Source organism: Aquarana catesbeiana, linkage group LG01, assembly GCF_042186555.1.
Source record: "Aquarana catesbeiana isolate 2022-GZ linkage group LG01, ASM4218655v1, whole genome shotgun sequence".
NCBI lineage: Eukaryota > Metazoa > Chordata > Amphibia > Anura > Ranidae > Aquarana > Aquarana catesbeiana.
In genome coordinates, this window is record NC_133324.1 from 950,593,740 (window position 1) to 950,614,138 (window position 20,399).

At 44.1% G+C, this 20,399-nt stretch overlaps 1 protein-coding gene across 2 annotated transcripts in view; it reads left to right on the top strand.

Annotated features, from left to right (window-relative positions):
* The window catches only part of PHF24 (PHD finger protein 24), a 280,864-nt gene that overhangs the window by 25,769 nt on the left and 234,696 nt on the right, over nucleotides 1-20,399 (top strand). The window lies entirely within an intron of this gene.

Here is a 20,399-nt window from a genome sequence, read left to right on the forward strand (position 1 = left end):
GGAAATTCTCTCCTGTAAGAGTTAATATGGGAAAAACATTTCTCCTTTCCACTGATGCTTTCCAATCCATTGGGACAAAAAGTGAGGTGAAATCTTCTGAAGAGGAGGAAAGACAGCAAAACAAAATTCACAGGGGCGATAACCCTTCCCTATGTTTTCCAAAAAGCTTAAAAAAGATTTTTTGGCTGGAGCTAAACACGTTAAAAATGTACTCGTTCTAAATTACAAAGAGATTCTACTTAACAACAAACCTACAGCCTGTATACTGCTGTTCAGAGTATATAGGGCCTGGTGGCCCCACACCTTTCCTTATTTTAATTTGGGTGCGGAGTTCCCCTTAATATCCATACAAGACCCAAAGGGCCTGGTAATGGACTGGGGGGTACCCATGCCGTTTGTCTCACTGATTTTCATCCATATTGCCAGGACCCGACATTACATTAAACCCGCAAGCAGTTTTAAATGAGATTTTTTCCTTTAAAAATGACATTTGGTGCAGGGACTGTTCTAAACACGGGAAACACACGTCACTTTACAGGCATACTATAGACACCCCTCAGGTACGATATTTAAAGGAATATTTCACTTTTTTTTTTTTTACTTTAAGCATCATTAAAATCACTGCTCCCGAAAAAACGGACGTTTTTAAAACTTTTTTTTGCATTGATACATGTCCCCTGGGGTAGGACCCGGGTCCCCAAACCCTTTTTAGGACAATACCATGCAAATTAGCCTTTAAAATGAGCACTTTTGATTTGGAACGTTCGAGTCCCATAGACGTCAATGGGGTTCTAACGTTCGTGCGAACTTTCGGTCCGTTCGCAGGTTCTGGTGCGAACCGAACCGGGGGGTGTTCGGCTCATCCCTACTGACCACCAATGTAAGGTTGTCCTTTCCCTCACTGACCACCAATGTAAGGTTGTCCCTTCTTTCACTGACCACCAATGTAATTTCTTTTCTTTCACTGACAATCAAGGTAAGATTGGCCCTTCTTTTGCTAACCACCAATGTAAGGTTGGCCCTTCTCTCACAGACTACCAATGTAAGTTTGGCCCTTCTTTCACAGACCACCAATGTACGGTTGGCCCTTTTTTCACCTATCGCCAATGTAAGGTTGACCCTTTTTTCACAGACCGCCAATGTAAGATTGTCTTTTCTTTCACTGACCACCAATGTAAGGTTGGCCCTTCTCTCGCTAACAACCAATGTAAGGTTGGCCCTTCTCTCACAGACTACCAACGTAAGGTTGGCACTTTTCTCATTGACCACCAATGTTAGGTTTTCCTTCTCTAATTGATCATAAATGTAAGCTTTGTCCGTCTCTCACTGACCACCATTGTAAGCTTGGCCTTTCTTTCATTGACCACCAATACGATATGGCCAATGTACCATGAGCTGTAGATATGATCATTATAATAATTAATAATGGTAAAAAATGTTTTATATTTTCTATAATGGAACTATTATGATGGGCTGTGTACAGTAGATCTCAGTACAGCTGGTAATAGGCATGTCATCATGAGATACAGAATCAGTCATGTGTTCTCCTGGAGGGGAGGTAGGCGGTTGGAGTAACAGTCGAGCGATGTAAACATGTCATGGAGTTTGAGACGTTCAGCTCTGGATTGCGGCTACATAATATCCATTCTCTGCATTTCATTTGCTGAACGACAATCATCACCTGGTCTGGTTGTAGCTCCACACAGGGTGTGTGTGGGGGGGGGGGGGGGCGCTGAGGATGATGTCATAGATGCCAACATTTTCTTTTTGTTGTGTGGGGAGAACCCAGAGTTGTGAGAACGTCTCGCTGGAAATGTTTGGAAATGTCTCTGTAGTTCCCTTCAGCTAGGAAACCTCCCCATGAAATTCTCCGTTCTCTACATGTTAGAAACATATTCATTTACTATTAATGTTCTCTTGGCTTCCAATTAATGTTCCTTGAAGATTAGACATTGATGTGTGCATCAGACTTTCCACAGTGGTGGGCAAGATAATGGCAACATAAGGATCTAATAAGACATTGGGCTGTATAGAGGCTCCTGGGAAGGAGGTGTTGTTGCCCCCCAGTTCACAGAGGTTCTGCTATGGTTCAGTTGTGGCATTTAGCTGCTAGTCTGATAAAAGAGTTGAGTACGGCATGTGATGATTTTTTTTTAATTATTATTATTATTTTTTTTTTTAGCAATTGGTTTTATTCTTTTTTATTTCTTTTAAATGTATTACAAAACAGCAATAAGGGGAAGAAAAAAAAAGATATTGGTGAGCAATGTCTATGGAATGCTTGTTTTTTTTTTTTTTTTTTTTTTTAACCCTTTGGCGCCAGCTCCTGCCAGCCCTTTAGTTGTGGCATTTAGCTGCTAGTCTGATAAAAGAGTTGAGTACTGCATGTGATGATTTTTTTTTTATATTTTTATTTTATTTTTTTAGCCATCGTTTTTTTTTTTTTTTTTAAATGTATTACAAAACAGCAATAAGGGGAAGAAAAAAAAAGATATTGGTGAGAAATGTCTATGGAATGCACTGTTTCTTTTTTTTTTTTTTAACCCTTTGGCGCCAGCTCCTGCCAGCCCTTTAGTTGTGGCATTTAGCTGCTAGTCTGATAAAAGAGTTGAGTACTGCATGTGATGATTTTTTTTTTATTATTATTTTATTTTTTTTAGCCATCGTGTTTTTTTTTTTTTAAATGTATTACAAAACAGCAATAAGGGGAAGAAAAAAAAAGATATTGGTGAGCAATGTCTATAGAATGCACTGTTTATTTGTTTTTGTTTTTTAACCCTTTGGCGCCAGCTCCTGCCAGCCCTTTAGTTGCGGCATTTGGCTGCTAGTCTGATAAAAGAGTTGAGTACGGCATGTGATCATTTTTTTTATTATTATTATTTTATTTTTTTTAGCAATCATTTTTATTGTTTTTTTTTTATTTTAAATGTATTACAAAACAGCAATAAGGGGAAGAAAAAAAAAGCTATTGGTGAGAAATGTCTATGAAATGCACTGTTTTTTGTTTTTTTTTTAACCCTTTGGCACTAGCTCCTGCCAGCCCTTTAGTTGTGGCATTTAGCTGCTAGTCTGATAAAAGAGTTGAGTACGGCATGTGATCATTTTTTTTTAATTATTATTTTATTTTTTTAGCCATCGTTTTTTTTTTTTTAAATGTATTACAAAACAAGAATGAAGAAAAAAAAAACATATTGGTGAGAAATGTCTATGAAATGCACTTTTTTTTTTTTTTTTTAACCCTTTGGCGCCAACTCCTGCCAGCCCTTTAGGCCTCATGCACACATGACATGAAAAACGCAGCTTTCACAGGCCTTTGATTTTTTTTTTTTTTTTTTTTCTGCCTCTAAACACCCCTCTATGTTAGCCTTTGTGTCCATGGAATGTTTAGAGACAAAAAAAAATCACTTGCACGCATTCAGAAGAAGAGCGTTTGAGTGGAAAAAAAAACACTAAAAAGGGCATAAAGGTGCATTGACCCTAGACGTGTTTAGGCACTTTTGCACATCAATGCATTCTAATGGAATTATTACTCTGGCCAATAGAATGCATTAACAGCAAAGACATGAATGCTCATAAACACATATAAAACGTGCATAAATGTGTCTGAAAAGCGTGTTTTTTAACCTCTCCATATTTATTTTTATTGGATATGTTTTATAGCAGAAAGTGAAAAATATAGGTTTTTTTTTATCAAATTTTTTGGTCATTTTTAGTTTATATCGCAAAAAAACCCAAAAACAAACAAAAAAAAAAAAAAACCAGTGGTGATCAAATACTTTCAAAAGAAAGCTCTTTTTGTGTGAAAAAAATGATCAAGATTTTATTTAGGTACAGCGCACAACTATGTTAAACTAGCGTGGTGCTAAATAGCAAAAAAATGGCCTGGTCAAGAAGGGGGGAAAAAGAAACTTCCGGAGTTCAAGTGTTTACTTACATTATTATTAATTACGTATGAATGTATTTATCGTTTTTTTTTTATTAAATATTTTGTATTATTTATTTATTATTATTTAGCAATTACTTGACGCTACTTTGCCACGCGACTTCGATGCGACTTGAAGCAACGCCTTTGTAATGCTGAGGTCTATGGACCTTACGTCGCATCAAAGTCGGACCAAAGTAGTGCAGGGACTACTTTGAAGTTGCTGCTACTTGAAATCGCACAGATAGGAACGGTATTCATTGGGAATCATGGGGTACGACTTGTCATGCGACTTTGCAGTCCTAAGTCGCAGGATAAAGCCTCACAAGTGTGAAAGGGGTCTTAAGAGGAGTACCGTAGCAGGGCACTTTGATATTTTCAGGACGCTATGTACAGCATCTTGCCGGCCCCCTCACACCAGCCATGGGTTGCATAGAGAAGCACGGAGACCCAGTGGTGAGACCATTGGGTCTGAATTAAGACATGTAATGAAAACAGGTTTTATTTTTTAAAAAAAAGCGCATAGTATGCGGTGAAATACGGTAAAAGAGAGGAGCCTGTACAACTGTGCAAGACTGGAGGGTAGACTGGAGGTCATATTTAACTGTCCAGCATTGAATAAAACTGAAATATTGTCATTGGGGTGGGGCTCATCTGTAGGTGGTGACGTCTGTCCTTGCAGAACATGTTACATTTACAAGTCTAATGGTTAGATATTTAATGGTACTCATAATACGCGTAAAGCGCTCTTGTCTGTAATCAGATGAAGTTCAAGATCTCTTGACCCTCCCACACTCACACAAAACAATCGCCTCTCCTCCGGTGTCACGCTGAGCGCGGTCATGCAGACCGGATTAGCCGTGATGAAGAGGCCTCATATGGAGCCCCTAGCACTTCCCAACACAAAATGATAAGTGCTTTTCATTATGAACAACAAGGTCATCGAGGAGGCCCCATAAAGAGCGAGGACATGATTCCACCTCTAACTGCCAGAGAGGTGAAATAATACAACCAAATAACCGACTTGAGTTCTCACGGCTTAGAAACACTCCAGACGTCTCACATGGAAACCTTTTAGCAGCAATCACTATTTAAAGCAGAATTCCAGGAATTTTGTGTATTGTGTAGTTACGTCGGCCCTGCTTGGTACAATGTAAGTACGCATTTTCCATAGCCAACGGTCTGCTGAGGAAGCTGAGAACCACTGTTGTAGGTGGCACTGCTTCATTGAGAACCTCAATCTTCCAGGTTCTGTGCTGAGTGGGTCTGCCTTGCTGCACACTGACCACACTGCTACCATTCATAAAACTCCTTAAATGAATACAAGGCGTTCTCTGATTGGACAAGCAAAAGAGTGTACATTTGGGTATATGGGACTTTTTTTAGGCACATATATCTACAACATCACAGGTATAAATCTATATCTATATACAGTATCTCACAAAAGTTAGTACACCCCTCACATTTTTGAAAATATTTTATTCTATCTTTTCATGTGACAACACTGAAGAAATGACACTTTGCTACAATGTAAGGTAGTGAGTGTACAGCTTGTATAACAGTGTAAATTTGCTGTCCCCTCAAAATAACTCAACACACAGCCATTAATGTCTAAACCGCTGGCAACAAAAGTGAGTACACCCCTAAGTGAAAATGTCCAAATTCCAAATAGCCATTTTCCCTCCCCCATGTCATGTGACTCGTTAGTGTTACAAGGTCTCAGGTGTGAATGAGGATCAGGTGTGTTAAATTTGGTGTTATCGCTCTCACTCTCTCATACTGGTCACTGGAAGTTCAAAATGGCACCTCATGGCAAAGAACTCTCTGAGGATCTGAAAAAAAGAATTGTTGCGCTACATAAAGATGGCCTGGGCCAGTGATGGTGAACCTTGGCACCCCAGATGTTTTGGAACTACATTTCCCATGATGCTCAAGTACACTGCAGAGTGGATGAGCATCATGGGAAATGTAGTTCCAAAATATCTGGGGTGCCAAGGTTCGCCATCACTGGCCTAGGCTATAAGAAGATTGGCAAGACCCTGAAACTGAGCTGCAGCACGGTGGACAAGACCATACAGAGGTTTAACAGGACAGGTTCCACTCAAAACAGGCCTCGCCATGGTCGACCAAGTTGTTGAGTGCACATGCTCTGCGTCATATCCGGAGGTTGTCTTTGGGAAATAGATCTTTGAGTCCTGCCAACATTGCTGCAGAGGTTGTAGGGGTGGGGGGTCAGCCTGTCAGTGCTCAGACCATAAGCCGCACACTGCATTAAATTGGTCTGCTTAGCTGTCGTGCCTTCAAGACGACCACTGCCTTGCTAAAGAAGCTGAGGGTAAAGGTGATGGACTGGCCAAGCATGTCTCCAGACCTAAACCCTATTGAGCATCTGTGGGACATCCTCAAACAGAAGGTGGAGGAGCGCAAGGTCTCTAACATCCACCAGCTCCGTGATGTCGTCATGGAGGAGTGGAAGAGGACTCCAGAGGCAACCTGTGAAGCTCTGGTGAACTCCATGCCCAAGAGGGTTAAGACAGTGCTGGAAAATAATGGTGGCCACACAAAATATTGACACTTTGGGCCCAATTTGGACATTTTCACTTGGGGGGGTACTCACTTTTGTTGCCAGTGGTTTAGACATTAATGGCTGTGTTTTGAGTTATTTTGAGGGGACAGAAAATTTACACTGTTGTACAAGCTGTACACTCACTACTTTACATTGTAGCAAAGTGTCATTTCTTCAGTGTTGTCACATGAAAAGATAGAATAAAATATTTACAAAAATGTGAGGGGAGTACTCACTTTTGTGAGATACTGTATATAGATCCTAGCAACCAACAGGCAACCAACAACCAATCAAGGACATTGTGTGGGTTAGCCACTCGCATCCTAGCAACCGATGACGTTAAACTAAAAAAAGACAAGAAAATAAATTGGGTTTCCCCAAAATCTGTACCAGGCCCTTATACCAGCATGCAGACTGACTGGCCTGGAAAGGGGGCAGCAAGTTTGCACCTCTCCTTCCTTTAGAACCACACCAGGCCACATGGTCTGAGCATGGAGAACACCTTGTCCCCATGTTAATAAGAACAAGGGCCTCTTCCCCACAATCCTGGCCCGATTGGGGATTCTCTTTTCATCCATACCAGACCCTTATTCTTATCCCAGCATGCAGACTGACTGGCCTGGAAAGGGGGACAGCAAGTGTACAACCCCTCCTTCCTCCTGAACCATGCCAAGCCACAAGCCCTGACCATGAAAAGCATCTTGTCCCCATGTTAATGAGAACAAGGGCCTCTTCTCCACAACCCTGGCCAAATTTGGGGATTACCTTTTCGTTAATACCAGACCCTTATCCTAGATGAAGGTATGTTATGGATTATAAGGGGGAACACAAGGGAAAAAAGGGGGTTCTGCATCCAGCAACCAAGGATGCTTAGCAGGTCAGCCATTCGCATCCTAGAAAATTATGACATCAAGCCATGCAAATAAAAAAATGGGATCCCCCCAAAATATGCATCACGCCCTTATCCCAGCATGCAGACTGACTGTTCTGGAAAGGAGGGCAGCAAGCGAGCACCCCTACTTCCTCCTTAACCAGATCAGGACACATACCCTCAACAAAGCGAGCACCTTGTCCCCAGGTTGATGAGGACAAGGGCCTCTTCTCGATAACCCTAGCCCAATTGGGAGAGTCCTTTTTTATCCATACCAGACCCTTATTCTAGATAAGGGTCTGGTATGGATGATAGGGGGACCCCAAGGAAACAAGAAAGAGGACCTGCATCTAGCAACCAAGGATACTGTTTGGGTCGGCCACTTGCATGTTAGCAAATGATGATGTCAATCCATGCAAAAAAAAAAGGGATTTCCCCCAAAATATGCATCATGCCCTTATCCTAGAATGCAGACTGACTGGCCTGGAAAGGGGGTCAACAAGCTTGCATTCTTCCTTCCTCCTGAACTATACCAGGCCACATGCCCTCAACACGCAGAGCAGGTCCCTAGGTCCAGTGATTGTGGGGGTCTGCAGGTAGGGGTTACATAATTACATAGTTAGTCAGGTTGAAAAAAGACCCAAGTCCATCTAGTTCAACCAAAAAAAAAAATACAATCCCATATACACAGTCCTATACTCACAGTTGATCCAGAGGAAGGCGAAAAACCCCAGCAGAGCATTATCTAATTTGCTATAGCAGGGGTAAAAAATTCCTTCCTGATACCCCAAGAGGCAATCGGATATTCCCTGGATCAACTTTACCTATAAATGTCAGTTATATTATGTACATTTAGGAAAGTATCCAGGCCTTTTCTAAAGCAATCGACTGAGCTTGCCAGAACCACTTCTGGAGGGAGTCTATTCCACATTTTCACAACTCTTACTGTGAAGAAACCTTTCCGTATTTGGAGATGAAATCTCTTTATCTCTAGACGTAAAGCGTGCCCCCCTGTCCTCTGTGATGCCCTTAAAGTGAATAACTCAACATCAAGTTCACTATATGGACCCCTTATATATTTATACATGATGATCATATCTCCCTAATCTCTTCTTCTCAAGAGAGAATAAACTCAGTTCCTCTAATCTTTCCTCATAACTGATCTCCTCCATGCCTCTTATCAGTTTGGTTGGTCTTCTCTTCACTTTCTCCAGTTCCCCGATATCCTTTTCGAGAACTGGTGCCCAAAACTCAACTGCATATTCCAGATGAGGTCTTACTAATGATTTGTACAGGGGGGCGAAATGATATCTCTCTCTCTGGAGTCCATACCTCTCTTAATACAAGAAAGCACTTTGCTCGCTTTGGAAACCACAGCTTGGCATTGCATGCTATTATTGAGCTTATGATCTACCAAAACCCCCAGATCCTTCTCCACCATTGATTCCCCCAGTTGTACTCCCCCTAGTATGTATGATGTATGCATATTCTTAGCCCCCAAGTGCATAACTTTACATTTATCAAATAAACACATTTATTTATTTGTTTGACATCTTCTGTCTTTCGTGAATCCATGCTGTTGCCTAAAATATTTTTTTTCAGCAAGAACTCGTCTTTTATTAAACTCTCCAGTATCTTCCTGACTATAGAAGTCAAACTAACAGGTCTATAGTTACTTGGTAAAGACTTTTAACCCTTTTTAAATATAGGCACCACATTGGCCCTGCGCCAATCCAGGGGTACCATTCCCATCATTAATGAGTCCCTAAAAATTAGATATAATGGCTTTGAAATGACAGAGCTCAATTATTTTAGGATCTGTGGGTGGATGCCATCTGGTCCAGGTGCTTTATCCACCTTTATTCTGTGTAAATATTTCTGGACCATATCACTTTTGAGCCATTGGGGATCATTTGGGGCTGTTTCACTACCACCCCCATTATGGACATGAGCTCCCCCATGCTCCTTTGTATACACAGAACTGAAGAAAGTATTTAATAAATTAGCCTTCTCTTTGTCCCCAGTCACCCACTCTAGATTATTTTGTAAAGGGCCTACATGCTCAAACCTGACCTTTTTACTATTAATATATTTGAAGAATTTTTTTGTCCTACTATCTTTTGCAATCTGTCATTTGGTTTTAATTTTTGTGTCCTTAATTTCCTTTTTACATATTCTGTTATAGTCTTTGTAACATTTAAACGATGATAGTGTTCCTTCATTTTTATATTTTTTAAAAGCTTTTTTTTATTATTTATTGTCATTTTAACTTTGGCCCTGAGCCACATAGGTTTTATTTTTTAGCCTTTTAAAGTTATTGCCCATGGGAATATACTTTGCAATGAGTTCGCATTCAGTCTTTTTGAAGAATTCCCATCTCTGTTCTGTGTTCATTGATGCCGATATTCCCTCCCAGTCTAAAGCCTCGTACACACAATTGGATTTTCCTATGGGAATTGTGTGATGACAGGCTTTTCGCGGAAAATCCGACTGTCTGTACGCTCCATCGGACAATTGTTGTCGGATTTTCCGTGGACAAATGTTGGACGGCAGGCTTAAAAATGTTCTGGGGACAAATGTCTGTTGTCGGATTTTCCGATCGTGTTTACACAAGTCCGTCGGACAAAAGTCCAAACACGCATGCTCGGAAGCAAGGACGATCCGGCAGCGGTCGGTCTTGTAAACTAGCGTTCGTAATGGAGAATTAACATTCGTGACGCGGCAAATTATGAAATCTGGAAATGCAGCGCACAATTCTCTTCTTCTTTAATGGGATAATAATGAAGCTGCTTTGCTGGTGATACTGATGGAGTTATTGCAAACATATTTTCAAAGGCTTTTTTTTCTAGTGATATCAAGAATAATATTATTATGCTTGTTATTTTTTTTTTGGTGCAAGTTACCACAACACCATTATCCCGTAGTTTTTAAGATCAAAGATACAACTATGTTGGTGTCCCTTGTCAATTTTACATTGTATTTTTTTTAATGTAACTGCCAACTCCCAAACTGTCATTTGATGTAAAACACATAGCCAAGTATTATTCTCCACAATTTTTTTATTGTGCATTAAAAAAAAAATAAATAAATAAAATTAGACATGCTATCTGCCAATAGAACTTAACAAAAAAGTGCATTCTATGCATCCAAAAATATAGAAAATATAACAAATCAAATCATTATTCAACCAAAAAATAAAATAAAAGTCTCAGGTAAGTGTCCTGCTTCTTAATATAGGGGGTCAACAATGCCAAGAGTTGGTGAAAGCAGGGGTCAGTCATCCGGAGATAATTCCGAAAATCATCCAGATTATTCTCCTGGAGCTTCCACAGCAAAGGCATATGACATAATTGATCACGATTAATAAAGCAAACAATTTTTGGTCCAAGAAATCCTCCTCCTCCTGTTCCTGGACTGGAGTCGGGTCAAAGCAATAACTCCAAAGCCAATAATAAAAAACACGTTATCTCCTCCGATTCCGTCACATGGCTGGCTGACGAATTGCCGTTCAGAAACGAACTGAAAAGCGCGGAATGAAAAGCGCAAAATGAAAAGCGCAAATCAACACTCACCAAACTTCTACTAACACGAAATTTGCAGAAGGAGCCCAAAGGGTGGTGCTAAAGAGCTGAAAAAACACGTAGTACGTCACTACGTTTGTGTTAGTTTGCGGACAATTCCTTGCCGTTTGTATGCAAGACAAGTTCCTGGCCAAACAGTCCGAGGTTTTGTCTGTGGAAATCCGATCGTGTGTACGAGGCTTTAGTCTTATAGAGCAGCCCTCATCCTTGGAAAATTTGCTCTCTTAAAGTTAAGTGTTTTTATCTTACCTGCATGTGTTTGTTGCTTACAGCTAACATAAAATGAAATCATGTTATGGTCACTGCTACCCAGATGCTCTTTTATATGAATATTGGTAATAAGCTTGGCATGGTTTGTGATTAGCAGGTCCAGCAGAGCTTCATTCCTAGTCGGGGCCTCAATAAACTGGGCCATGAAAATGTCTTGTAATATGTTTATACATTTTTAACCTTTAACTGTCCCAGCAGTGCCATTACTCAGAATCTGTAAGGGGGCAGCAAGCGTGCACTCCTCCTTTCTCCTGAATCATGCTAGACCTCATCCCATCAACACATAAAGCACCCTGTCCCCAGGTTGATGACAAGGGCCTCTTCCCCACAACCCGGGCTAAGTGGTTGTGGGGGGTCTGCAGGTAGGGGGGACTTATCAGAATCTGAAGGCCCCCTTTAAAATAAGTCTGGTGTTGTTTTTCAGGGGTTGGGTTTGGCCCTTTAGTTCCAGTGAAGGGAACTCTTAAGGCGTCAGCATACCAAGACATTTTGGACAATTTCATGCTCTCAACTTTGAGGGAACAGTTTGGGGAGGGCCCCTTCCTGTTTCAACATGACTGCCCACCAGTGCACAATTCAAGGTCCATAAAGACATGGATGAGCGAGTTTGGGGTGGAGGAACCTGACTGGCCTGCACAGGGCCGATCCTAGGGTCACAGACGCCTGAGTGCAGAAATATTTCTGGCACCCCCATGTGGGCGTGGTCATCTTTACCAACTCCTCCCCTTTACAAATGTTACTATGGCAATGACTCAAACACAGAGATGTTCCCCTAAGAAGTCTTCGTTACCCTGGGATCCTCCCATGATCTTTTAACAATAAAGAAAATACAGGAAGAGCGTACACTAATGAGACCTGGAGGGGAGTCTCTCTGATGCACACACAGAGGGCTTCTGTTAGAGAGTCTGTTAGAAAGAGCCCCCAGACATAGTACAGGAGATGGTCAGAGACTGTAGACATGATACAAGAGACGATCAGAGACTGCAATCATAGTACAGGAGATGGTCAGAGACTGCAGACATAGTACAGGAGATGGTCAGAGACTGCAGACATAATACAGGAGATGGTCAGAGACTGCAGACATACTACAGGGGATGGTCAGAGACTGCAGAAATACTACAAGAGATGGTCAGAGACTGCAGACATAATACAGGAGATGATCAGAGACTGCAGACATGATACAAGAGATGTTCAGAGACTGCAGACATGATACAAGAGATGTTCAGAGACTGCAGACATAATACAAGAGATGGTCAGAGACTGCAGACATTTTACAAGAGATGGTCAGAGACAGCAGACATAATACAGGAGATGATCAGAGACTGCAGACATGATACAGGAGATGGTCAGAGACTGCAGACATACTACAGGAGATGGTCAGAGACTGCAGACATAATACAGGAGATGATCAGAGACTGCAGACATGATACAAGAGATGGTCAGAGACTGCAGACATGATACAGGAGATGGTCAGAGATTGCGGACATGTTACAAGAGATGGTCAGAGACTGCAGACATTTTACAAGAGATGGTCAGAGACGGCAGACATAATACAGGAGATAGTCAGAGACCCCCCTCCATTAGTATAGACCCCCCCAGGACAACCCCCCCTCCATTAGTATAGACCCCCCAGGACAACCCCCCCATTAGTATAGACCCCCGACAAACCACCACCCCCTCCATTGAGCTAATTAAAAAACACCGGCAGCTGGAGAGGAGAGGACGGTGTGCAGCCACGCCACCCAGGTGGAGAACAGAGCGTGTCAGGCTTGGGCAGCCGGCGGGAGTTGCACACAGGAGGAGAACTGTCTGCAACACGGGCACGGACCGCCCCCCTCCCCCCGTGATGTCACTGCGCGGCTGGTCTCTCTGCACGCAGAGAGACACAGCCGCTATGATCTCCAGCTATCTCCGCTCTCCTCCTCTGACAGGAGGAGGGGGGGAGGATGAGCTTCGCCAAAAAGCAAAGCAGCGGCAGCTGTGGTGACCAGTGGAGAGAGCTACGGACAAGGAGAGGAGGAGGAGGGAGGGGAGCACTCTGGCGCTGCAGCTCCCCCACCTCTGTGGCGCCCGGGTGCACTGCACCCCGTGCACCCCGCTCAGGATCGGCCCTGGGCCTGCACAGAGTTTGGGGTGGAAGAACTTGATAGTCCTGACCTCAACCCGATAGAACACCTTTGGGATGAATTAGAATGGAGACTGTGGGCCAGGCCTTCTTGATCACATCAGTGCCTGACCTCACAAGTGCTCTTCCAGAAGAATGGTCAAACATTCCCATAGACACACTCCTAAACCTTGTGGACAAGAGTTGAAGCTGTTATAGCTGCAAAGGGTGGGCCAACCCAATATTGAACCCTACGGACTAAGACTGGGATGCCATTAAAGTTCATGCGTGTGTAAAGGCAGGCGTCCCAATACTTTTGACAATATGTTGTATGTTTACCTAAATAACACTCAAACGCTGTACAGCCCCTTTTAAGAGGGTCATTAAGATGAATTAAAATTTCAGAATGGTAGATATCCGCCTGTCAGAAATGGACGGACAGTTTTCTGATCTAATGGTATCCAGCTCGGGGTAATTATGGTGATTGTTTCGATCGGTGCATACCTTTACATTTATTTAGTGTCCTGCAGAGCCGGGGTTGTCAGGCACTGCGTTCTGTATGTTTTTCTTGATTGATCGCCTGTCAGTTCAGCCGCGCCCCCCCCCTCCTCCTCCTCCTCCTCGCGTCGTGTTCGCTCCTCACCTCTTCAGCTTGGCAGTTACAATCTTTTCGCTGAATTCTTCTTAGCTCTCCCGTCATTTTTGTCACACTGTCATCTCATCTCTGAGGTCTCTCTCCTCTTATTGGAACTCTCTAAGCTTTTATCAGCTCACATCAACTTCTTATTTAAAGCTGAACTCTGGGCTGATATAAAAAAAAAAAAAAACTTTTTGCAGCTCTGGAAACCTTAGTACATCATCATCATCATGCTAATGCCAAAAATGAAATAAAATTAACAAAAAAGTAAAGTTGCGCTACTAAAAATAACAAAAAAACCCAAAATGATAGCAGCCAGCATCAACAGCGTAGCGAACTGCGCAATGAAATACAAATAAATGTATGTATTTATTGTATTTAATTTATATTTATTTATTTTTTAAATGCAGCGCTGATAAGTGGTATATAAAACAAAGTATAAAACAAAAGTATCGCCCAAACATAGTGTAAAACTAGTAACAGCTTGATGATAAAACACAAGCAAGTGTTTACCAAAAATAACCCGTTGAATATATGTGGAAAGTCAATCTACAATATTTGTCCTCCACATGGTGCATGAATCCAATGGGAAAAGGTTTATTAAAAAAACGCCAGGGAAAAAAAGGAAATATACAGTACAATCACCTGGACAGGTGAGTACAGATAGTGATCGCATATATTGTATAAAAATCGCGCGGTGACAAGGCACAAAGGCTCAGCAAACCCTATGTTTGGGTGATACGTTGTCACTTTGTTTTATATATCACTTTATCAGCGCTGCATTTATAAATGTATTTATAATTAAATAAAATTGTTTTGATTAAATATTTAATGCCTTAGTACTAGACCCGATGACGTCATCACTGGGTCTCTGTGCATCTCTATGCAATGCAAGCAGAGCGCGGCTGGTGGGAGGGGCCATCAGGGTGCTGTACATGGCTTCCTGAATCATCACAGCACCGTGCCTCGGTACTCCTCTCAAGAGCCCTCAGTCCTGATACAAGCAGTGGGCTGGATCTTGATGGGGCAATGATGGGGCACTATTCGTCCCACTGACACCAATGGTAGAGCACTATTCCTTTCATTGACACCAACAATGCAACAATATTCCTCCCACTGACAACAATGAGGAATAGTGCCCCATCATTGGTGTCAGTGGGAGGAATAGTGCCCCACCCATCATTGGAGCACAGGTGTGTCAGGAGGAAGCTGTCTCTGGAGCTGCTGCAGATCCGTGTGAGAGGGGAGTGGTGGTGAAACCTCTCCCAGCTCTCCTGGCCCCTTTCTGGGGAAGCCATGGAGGCCAGCAGGGCCTCTCCTGCTGGAAGCTCCCAGCCATCTCCTGGGCCATCAGGTGACATGCCTTCCTCTGTACAAACCATGGCTTGTGATCTCTCTGTCCCTGGTGAGAATGAAGGCTCAGAGGCAATTCAGGAGCGAGTGGTGGCCGGGATTAAAGCCCTGAATAGGGAGAGAGACAAGCTCTATAAACTGAGAGCGGAGCTGAAGCGCTTGAGAAGGCAGCGTGAGGGCTTACACAGCCAGAAACGTGGATCCATGGATCCGGAGATCCAACTGGCCAAGGTCCGGGTGGAACATCAGGAGACCATTGTGTCCATCATGGAAGGAAGAGATGGGCCATTTAAGGAAAAATTCTGCAATGACAGAAGGTTTGCCAGGATGACAAAAATGGAGGTGGAGGAGACCCCCAGTTCAGACCCCCTGCCCCCTCAGGGAGAGGTAAGCAGCGCCATGCCTTCCCAGGACTCAGGAGGCATGCTCAGGGCCATCCAGGCAATGGAGTCTCCTATACGGGAAGATCAGTTGGTGTTCCATGAGGAGGACATTACTAATAATGTGCCTGACAAGGTAAAGCCTGTCAAGCCCCATGTGGTGCATAAAACTGTTTTTGTGAACACTGTGACTGATACTGACAATGTGCCCAGTGACAATCAGGCTGCTAATCCCATTTGTAGCAATGCTGTACCTGCTGATGCTGCAGTGCAGCAAAGTTTGCATTTAAAAAATGACATTCCTGCAGATGAACTGCAACATTCAGCAGAGCCAATTAACCCCCCTTTAGCTGAGTCTAAAGCTGTTTGCCCCACAGCTGCTGAGGACTCTACAGCACAGCTTCAGGAGACAGCTGGTATTACATCAGAAACTGTGACTATTCCTGATGGGAATGTGAATGTTTGTGTGACTGATAAGAATCTTCCCAGCACAAGTGTGATGGACAGTCCTACCAACTCTGTTCCAGCAGATAATAATAATAATAATAATTGTAATGTACAGACTAATGTAACATCAGTGTGGGGCCTTGGCCCTGATAAGCCTACATTTGCTCAGGTGGTACGCTCTGCTCCTGGTAGCTCCGCCCCCAAGAGGGTTTTCCCCCTGCGACCTACCATCTTGAGCACCCTGGGATCTGGTCTTGGGTCTCTGGCTTCTGCTGGGGGTCCAAGAAGAAATGTAGTGATTCTTAAATGGGAAGGTGGTGCAATCCCTCCAGCACGGCGTGTGGTGGTGGACATGATTTTGGAGATGGGTTTTGGGGCAAACGATCTGTATGCCCTAATACATGTTGCTGGGAGCCGGGAATATACTATTAGTTTCACCAGGCCAGAGGGTCTTGACCTGTTCTGGGAGCGATATGAGGCTCGGTGCAGGTCAAGACCCGAATGGGAAGGTCTGACCCCAGTTGCAGTTTCACAAAGGTCTACAGTGAAAAAAATCACAATTATTCTCACTAATGAGAGTGTTCCTGCTCGAGATCTAGAGGTCTGGTTAAAGAATTATGGTGAGGTATTGACTAAGCCCGATAAAATACTTGATGAGCGTAACATCTGGACTGGGGGTTGGTCGGTTACAGTCAGGTTGGCCAGGGATGGGAATGTTGTCCGTCACCTGCCCTCCTCAGCTTTTATAGGGAGGGATAGGATGACTATTTTCTACCCTGGTCAGCCGAAGCTGTGTCACCGCTGTGGAGAAAAGGGGCATTTGAGCTCTTCCTGTTCAGCCTTGATATGTTCAGTGTGTCGGGGTCAGGGTCATATGGCCAAGGACTGCACTGAGATGATCAGGTGCAACCTGTGCCTGCGCCTTGGCCACCCCTACAGCAGATGTCCTGAAGCCTGGCACAATATGGAGAAGGAGGTAATTGATGACATGTCAGGGCTGGACAGGATGGAGGGTGAGGCCCCTGGTGTACCATCCTCCTCTGCGGTGACTGACTCCCCTGGTCCTGCTCAGGATCCCTCTCCAGTTCCTGTGGCCACCCCTCCTGTGTCTGTAAGTATTCCTTCTGTATCTGTCTCTGTGTCCCCCCAGCCTACTGTATCCCTTCCTCTTGTGTCAGAACCTTCCAAGTCTGTGCCCCCCGAGTCAGTTACCCCCCAGGAGTCTACCCCTCCTAAGTCTGATTCAAAGGGAGCACCCCCCCCACCAGGAGTGGTAGCGGGTACTAAAAAGGTTGCTTCTTCCTCTATAAAGAAGTCTTCTGTAAAGACTTCACAGAAAAAAGTAAGAGATGACGGCATCTCTGAAGCTGACCTGCAGTACCTGGAGGAGAGAAGGAAGGTTGGGAAGCGGAAGAAGCAGGTGGTGAGGACGGAACAGGCTCCAGTGCCTGTCTCCAACCGTTATAGGTCCTCTAATTGGGAAATTTCTTCATCTGGAGCTTCTTCGGAGCGAAGTTCTGATTCTGAGATGGAGTTTGAGGCGGCCTCAAGAAAGAGAGAGGCTTCTGGTGATGAGCAGCAGAGGGGAGCTAAGAAGCAATCCACCCAATAACCCAAATGGCGGTTCCCCCTCCGTTAAAAGTGGTGACAATAAATGTCGCCAGCATTAAGTCAGTAAGAGCTCGTTCTATGGCCTTCTTTTTGTTCAGCCAATTAGATGCTGAAATTTTATTTTTGCAAGAGACTAGGCTCACCTCCTTGGCAGATATTCATATGGCCAAGAGAGAGTGGAGGTATGGTCCATCTTACTGGTCTCTTGCGGCCGAGCCTTACGGCGGCGTGGCGGTGTTGTTTAAAACCGGCATGGTAACTGTCCGGCGGGTTATTGAGGTGGAGATTGGGAGATGTATGGTCTTAGACGTCCTTGTGGGAGGGCAGGACCTGCGCCTAATTAATGTTTATGGGCCGCACACAAAGTGGGACAGGAAATGCCTTTTTACAAGGATCAAGCCATTTCTTTTTACATCCCGGCAAGTGGTCTTTGGAGGTGACTTTAATACAGTAACTAGGCCCAAGGACAGGAAGGACTTCAAGGACAGGCTGGGATATGATAGCGTTTTTTTAAATAGTATGGTTAGGGATGCTGGTCTTGTGGATGTGCACATTAAGCACCTCCCGGATGACACTGGGTTCACCTTTCATCGAAGTAATAGTCAGAGTAGAATAGATAGGTTTTTTTGAAGGAGACCTCTGCTTTCTCACCCCCAGTGGTGCAGGCAGTAGAGTTCTCTGATCACTGTATGCTATCTGTGGTCCTGAATGCTTCAGACGCCCCTCAGAGGGGTAGGGGCATCTGGAGATTGAATTCGACTCTACTCAAGGAAGAACATGTTAGACAATCCTTTGAGGAATTCTTTCAGGCACAGGTGACCATCCTGGACTTTTGTAGCAGCAAGGCTGAGTGGTGGGAGCTGACCAAAAAGAGGATTGCTGGATTCTTCAGGGGCCTAGCCAATAGAAAGCAGTTTAATAAATACATGACCTACCAACGTTTACGGAGGAAGCTGGATATTCTTGTCTCGAGAGGAGGAGATCCTGGGGCAATCTCCGAAGTGAAACTCCTTCTCAGGAAGTGTCAATATGACCGGCATGCCTCTTTGGTTCTGGAGAGGGACTATGGGAAGTACCACTCGCCTGACCCTTACCAGAACTGCAAACAAGGTGTAGCTGTTAAAACGGTCGTTGGCCTTAAGGACAGTACAGGTTCCTTGACAAAGTCCAGGTCAGGGATTCTGGAGGTCGTGAGGTCCTTTTATGCTGACCTTCTTGGGAGGAAAGAGCTTGACCGTGACGAGATGGAAAGCTTTTTGGACTCTACTCCAGGTCTAAATGATGAAGATGTCCCATTGATGAATTTGACAGAGGAGATCACAGTTGAAGAGGTGATGAGGGCAATTGAACAGCTTGCCATCAAAAAGTCACCTGGACCGGATGGCTTGACGGCTGAGTTTTACAAAGCTTTTAAGCCTATTCTGGCCCCACATTTGGTAGATGTTTTTAACAGTTGCCTTGCAGAGGGGGTACTTCCCCCTTCCATGAGGCACTCAGCTGTGATTCTTCTTTCAAAGGGTAAAGATCCTTCGATGATTGAGAATTGGCGCCCCATCAGCCTTCTTAATGTCGATAGAAAGATACTGGCAAAGATCATTTTCTGGCGCCTATCGTCAGTAGCAGAGTCTTTGCTTTCTCGCCATCAGCACTGTTCGGTCCAGGGTAGGTGCACCTTCACAGCGGTTTTAGCTGTCCGGGAGGCCTTGGAGCAATGCAGGGCTGCAGGCTGGGGAAAGTATTTGCTGACATTGGATCAGGCAAAAGCTTTTGATCGTGTTAACCACGAGTACCTGTGGTTGCTCCTTAGTAAGTACGGTCTGCCGGGTGGTTTTGTCAATTGGTTAAAAGTCTTGTATAAGGGGGCAGAAAGCTTTCCTCTTGTTAATGGTTGGGTTGGGCAGTCCTTTGAGGTTGGCTCCGGGGTGCGCCAGGGTTGTCCCCTGAGTCCCTTGCTCTATGTGTTTGCAATCGACCCCTTCATCAGGAGGCTAGAGAGCGGCATGTTGTGTGGGGTGCCAGTGGGGCTCCCAGGTGAGCCGCCTTTGAGGGTTGTTGCCTATGCGGACGATGTGTCCGTGATTGTCACTGGGGCGGATGAAGCAGAGGAGGTGGTCTCTCTGACATCACGGTATTCTGAAGCATCAGGCTCCAAGATCAATCAGGAAAAGACTGAAGTTTTCTGGATGGGAAAGGAAGGTGAGGGTTTTGATCTCCCGGACACCTTTCCAGTGCCCCAGGAAAGGATTAAGATTCTAGGCATTGAATTTGGACCTGGTGATTATGGCCTCAAAAACTGGGAAGGCAGACTGGAAATTGCCAATACTAAGGTGGTCAGCTGGAAGAGATGGAGGTTATCTATGAGGGAAAGGGTTGATCTGATTAAGACTTACCTGATTCCGATCTTCTTGTATGTCAGCTTTGTCTGCATCTTGCCAGTATCTCTCTATGCTAGGGTCAGTAGTGTGTTCTTCCAGATGTTGTGGGGGAACAGACTGAACCCCATCAAGAGGAATGTCACCTATCTATCCAGGAGGGAGGGTGGCTTAGGTATGGTCAACCCAGTTCTTTTCTTTTCACTGCTTTTTCTCAAGTTTAACATTGGTAATATGCTTGCAGTGGAACCTCCTGGATGGGTAGGCATCTTTAGATCGTGGTTT